Source organism: Podarcis filfolensis, assembly GCF_964270895.1.
Source record: "Podarcis filfolensis genome assembly, chromosome: 1".
NCBI lineage: Eukaryota > Metazoa > Chordata > Lepidosauria > Squamata > Lacertidae > Podarcis > Podarcis filfolensis.
Genome location: NC_139604.1, coordinates 43666251 through 43672139, shown reverse-complemented (window position 1 = coordinate 43672139; position 5889 = coordinate 43666251). Strand labels below are relative to the sequence as shown.

Here is a 5889-nt window from a genome sequence, read left to right as displayed (position 1 = left end):
ACTCCAACTGCAGCTGACCAGCCTTCGAGGACACAGAGGAGAAGGTGCTGATGAGAACCAGCTGGCTTCAGCCTTCTTAAGCAGAGCTTCCAGCACCAGTCAGATGCTGGAAACGCTTATAGTTCCTGGCCCTACCTTGCTGCTTCCTGCTTCTCTTGACCGCTGATCCCATGATCAGTGGATTCCCTGACCCCTGGATTGCCTGACTACATGGATTGCAGTTTGCCGGACCCTATTATTATTATTGATTGATTGATTGAGTTTATATACCACCCTATACCGGATGTCTCAGGGCGGTTCACAGAAAAGATCACAACATATATAATCAGAAGAAAAACAACAACCAAATAACACTCCCCAGAAAAGAGTCACATTTTAAAAGGGTATAGGATGTCAATCAGAACAACCAAAGGCCTGGTTAAATGGAACGTTTTTGCTTGGCGCCTAAAGGTGTGTCGTGAAGGCGCCAGGGGAGAGCGTTCTACTGCAGAGAAGGCCCGTTCTTGTGTTGCCACCCTCCGGACCTCTTGAGGAAGATGATCTCAGGGTCTGGGTAGGTTCATATGGAAAGAGGCGGTCCTTGAGGTATTGCGGTCCTGAGCCATTTAAGGCTTTATAGGTCAAAACCAGCACCAGGACTGGACCTGACTTCCGATGCTGACTTTTCCCCCAGGCAAGCACACCTCAGAGACTCTTCTGGTTGGCTGGCCTCCCACTCTGCTGAGCTCTGCCCATTGCAGCTCAGCAATGAGACTATGAAAAGGGCTCTTCTTATGTTCTTATTGGGGGAGCAGCACTGCCAGTCAGTGCGGACAATGCAGAGCTTGATGGACTAACGGTCTGACTCGGGCACCTTCCTATGTACTTTCCTTCCCCCTTAAAGGAGACACAGCATCATCCTTTATTTCTATAATCAGGCAAGCTCTGGCAGCAAACGGGCGTTTAGTCTGACACTCTGATCAACTGAATTGACAGCGGTAGTAGCATCCGTACTGGTAGCATGTTGTCCTTGCCCATGGAGACAAAAGGCGGAGGGAACAAATCCGCTCCTGCTGGCAGTGTTTAAAATGCCGGCTGGAGTTACTGCTGGCTTGATGGCGATGGATGGCAGCGGCAGGAGCAGGCCAGTCTGTAGGGAATAAAGCGGGCCTTTGCCGTCGCTGCTTTGGCTCACGTGGAACAATAATGTGTTCTGACTGTTGTCGAGGCCTAAGAAGTAATTTTTTTTATCAAGCAGAGTTTCTGCTGGCAGAGGGGTCTAGTGGAGAGATGGGATGGAAGGAGTGAATGTCAAGGATCCAGATATTATTATTATTATTACATTTATTATTAAAAACAACCTTGTTCAGAATAGCTTCACAAATGAAGAAGGGAGGAAATAAACACACCAATTCAAAAAATTCTCCTGCTGGAAAATAGCACTGGGAAGAGGGAACTGTTGGGATTTCCCTGAGGCATCTGGTTGGTCTCTGTGGGAAATCAGATGCTGGATTTGATAGGTCTTTGGTATCATCCAGCATAACTTTTCTTAGGCTCTTTGAAGTACAGTGGTACCTCGGGTTAAGTACTTAATTCGTTCCGGAGGTCAGTACTTAACATGAAACTGTTCTTAACCTGAAGCACCACTTTAGCTAATGGGGCCTCCTGCTGTTGCCGCGCCGCTGGAGCACGATTTCTGTTCTCATCCTGAAGCAAAGTTCTTAACCTGAAGCACTATTTCTGGGCTAGCGGAGTCTGTAACCTGAAGCGTATGTAACCTGAAGCATATGTAACCCGAGGTACCACTGTATTATATTTAAAGTATTATATGGGGCCAACAAGAATAAGGCCCCATTCACATCATGCATTTAAAGCACTATGATGCCACTTTAAACAGTCATGGCTTTCCCCAAATTCTGGGAGCTGCAGTTTCTTAAGAGTGCTGAGAGTTGGTAGGGGAATCATATTCCCAGTTCCCCGAATGCTCTAACAATCCCTCTTCACAGGGAATTCTGGGAATTGTAGCTCTGGAAGGGGAACAGGGGTCTCTTAATGACTCTCAGCACCCTTAAGAAACTACAGCTCCCAAAATGGTTCAGGGGAGCCATGACTGTTTAAAGTAGTACCATAGTGCTTTAAATGTGTGTTGTGAATGTGGCCAAATGTAACGAAATTCATTACAGGAATAGATTTACACCAGCAGCCCCGATGGCAGAAAAATGGGCACCGTTCATAATATAATGGAACACAAATTGTATCTTTAGTGTGATTGATATAAATACTCTGGTAGCAGTTAGATATCAATAAAACTCATAGGAGAACAGGCAGCTTGAAAGAGTTATACTTTCAGCCTGGAAGAATAAATACTCAATGTCTGTTACACAGTGGTCTGTCCTAGCGACGTTTGAATATATTACATATACACATCAATTTAGTGTAGATACCTATTTGGATATCCGGAGGGCTGGTCTTAACTGATGTTTAATTTGAGATTTTTGTACTGATAGCCACTGTATCTGTAATATGAACTGATTGTGGTTTATTAGTATTAGCAAAAATATAATGTATCATTTCCCCTGCTCTTCTCTCCCTCTCTTTTTCCTTTGATTTTTATTTCGTCTCCCCTCCCCCCTTTTGTTTCTTGTTAAATTTGCTGATAAAAAAATGGACAAAACAAAAGGAATGAAAGGAGTTCTGGATTTGCTCCGACAGAGATCTGCACAGTGCCTACCCCCCCTGCTGCCTTGCCCCCATTCCTGCTTGTCCCCAAACTGCAGTGGCACTGGAGTCGGGAGGCCAGGTGCTCAGCATCGCTCCTCCCCATTGGCTGCTCCTGCCTGTGGACTTGCCAACATGGACTTCTGTGAGTGGCTTACAAGAGGAGTGTTCAGAATGCTCAACTAACGGTCCTCAGAAAGAGGTTTGCGCCCGACTCTCACCATAAAGTGTTACATTCTTCAGCGACATGACAAGGAAGTGAACTTGCTAGATCTGGCAATACAGAATCAGTCAGCGGTAATTTGGAGATGAAGTTGTTATCTTCGGCTCCTCCGTTCAAATTAATTTTCCACATTTGCTGTCAACAAAAGTGGAGTGACAGTCCTTGGGATGCTTTCAAAATAATTAGCACCATCACACAAAAGACAATATGAATCACGGGGGTGGGGGGTGGTAATAAATAAAGCGAATCCGCAGACACGTTGTGCAGCTTGTGTGCCTTCTAAGGTATAAATAGTCCGGCTGGAGGATCTTTCGTGCCAAAAACATGGTTCTTCAAAGAGGACGTTACATTAATTGGATGTGTCAGCTCTTCTGTGAGCCATCATTGAGAGTGCGAACCTTCAGATCACGGGGTTGAATATGTTACACACCACAGTGTGAGATAGTTCTTATTAGGGAAGAGTGAGCTATGAACAGGACTTAATGCCAGCAGTTTTTGTCCAGTGAAGTGGTCTTATCAGTGGTGGATGGAGCAATCCAAGCACAAACTGGTTTACAACTGACTGTTATAAATGTGATCATGGGAGATGTGTTGACAGGCATTTAAACTAGTATGCCCAGGACTCTTTGGTTATGTAAAGTGGACTTATCTTCTGAGGAGCGTCTCCACCCCCATCATTCAGCCCGGACATTGAGGTCCTCCTCTGAGGGCCTTCTGGTGGTTCCCTCACTGCAAGAAGTGAAGTTACAGGGAACCAGGCAGAGGGCCTTCTCTTCCATCACATGTGAAGGAGAAAAATAACTATACAACTTTTAGAAGACAACTGAAGGCAGACCTGTATAGGGAAGTTTTTTAATGTTTGGCGTTTTATTATTTTTATTATCTGTTGGAAGCCCCCCAAAGTGGCTGGGGCTGCCTAGACAGATAGGCTGGGTACAAATAGTATTATTATTATTATTATTATTATTATTATTATTATTATTAAACTGAAGTGCAGGTATTTGCATTTGCTCCTATTGTTTGGTAGCTAACATACCATTTACATCCCTCACTTTCTTCCTTTGTTTCCTGCTCTGTCAAAATTTAGATTGTAAGTGTCTCTCGGAAGGGACCTTTTAACATCAATATCTGTCTAATGAATTTTACCTGCTTCAGAATAATCAAAGGTGCAGCCAAAACTAGCCCTAGGATCTGTTTCCTGGATCAAATCTCAATGGTCTTTTGCCCAGCTCAGTTCCATGCTGCTGGGAAATGCCTCTCCATGAGTACTCAATGCTCCCAATTTCTTTCCCAGATACGATCCAGGTGATCTGTGTTTTCTGTTTTTCCCTTCTCAGGTATAACCACCATGTAGGCACTGTCTGAAATGGCCTCCAGGCTCAGTCTTTCCCACCAGCCCAGGGGAAAGGGAAAAGCAGCTTTTGACACATGGCTGAACTGCCTAGCAATGATAGCTGCCATAACACACTCCCCATCTTGTGGAGATCCAGAGAGAGGGATACGGGAAAGTCACAGAAAAATAGCAAAATATAACATCTGGCAACTAGGTGGTGCTGAAAATCTACCGATGGGTAAAAAAATGCAAAAGTTGGGGGAAAAGAAGAAGAAAAATATTTGCACAATAGCGAGGTACGGAATTGGTCGGTGAATTCTGTCCCAGAAGTGTGAGACCAAAGCTGTAAGACACAGTCATTTGCTACAAGCAGCTGCCACCACCTCAAAGATCCTTGATCTATATGAACAACTTTTGAGCAGAACTGTGGCTCTGGTTTTGCTATTCATCGTCCTCATTTTGTGCAGCAGTATTAGGCTTCCTTTGTGTAATTTTCTGTGGACTAGCAACTGCCCGGTGCCTAACATGGCTTACTTTGTTTCAGCAGGTCTGAGCATATCTGAAAATAAACGATATCAAATCAGAAGATTTTCCTCAGTCAATAGTTAAGCTGGGCAGTGGTGGACCCACATTTTGGGGGCCCTGAAGCTTGAACTGTTATGGGGGCTCCTAGACAGAAACTAGGTCTAGGTAACCACTGTTATCTTCTTCAATGGGGTTGTTCCACAACAGATCACCATACCTTTACAACATCTGTGCTAGTGACCCTGAAACTTTGGGACTGTTGAAATAGAATAATAATAATAATAATAATAATAATAATAATAATAATAATAATAGTTTTGAGTTGTGTGACTCAAATTGGGTCTACTACACCCCACATTTTAGGGTTAGGGGGCCTGAAGCATCATGGTAGATTCTCCCCTGAAGCTGAGCCTTCACAAAGTGGCTTATACTAACTTAATGAATACAAATTCCTTAATTTGTAGGTAGTTATAGTTTGCCCTTCACCACGAGGTCCTGGGGCTGGTTGCAATTTAACCATGTAACATCTTTCACTCCCAAATGTCATTCAAAACAGGTGGTCAGATCATGACACCTGTTGAATGTGGCCACCAGTCTCACAGGAGGGAGGAGGGACCACCCTCCTTTATCTGTTTGCCTCTTTGCGATTAAAACCAGTCCCTCTCTGAGCCCTACTTTATCTGTGACTAAGGGAAACTGGGGTTTAAAAAAACAACAACCACCAAGCAGGTCTGTTGCTGTCCCAAGTAGTGTGAACCCAGGGCCGTAGCTAGGGGGTGGCAAGGAAGGCCTCCACCAGTGGCGCAGACGGTGGGGGGGCGCAAAATTGGCTAAAAGAAATATGTCCATAAATATTTCTATAAATAAAGTTCTTGATTATTGCATGATCTGGATGGTTCTGCCAGGAGCACAAGATCACCTAGCTAAGACTCTGTGTGAGCCTCTAACTGCACACAACTAAGCAAAAAAAAAAAAAAAAAAAAGTTAGAAAAAAGAAAGAAAAAAGAATCAGGAAGCATTCCTGTCACTTCTTGGCCTGAAAATCCTTCAAAACTACCAAGAAAGCAAGGGTGCAGGGATAGACCCTTCCAGCTCCGAAAACTACTTGCCA

General features: G+C 44.2%; 1 long non-coding RNA gene across 1 annotated transcript; it reads left to right on the top strand.

The window, feature by feature from the left end:
• The first annotated feature begins 2879 nt into the window (after nucleotides 1–2879).
• On the top strand, nucleotides 2880–4839 carry LOC310749643. The gene is made up of 2 exons (XR_014541688.1): nucleotides 2880–2994; nucleotides 4258–4839. It is a non-coding gene; the product is annotated as an uncharacterized lncRNA (long non-coding RNA).
• The last annotated feature ends 1050 nt before the right edge of the window (nucleotides 4840–5889 follow it).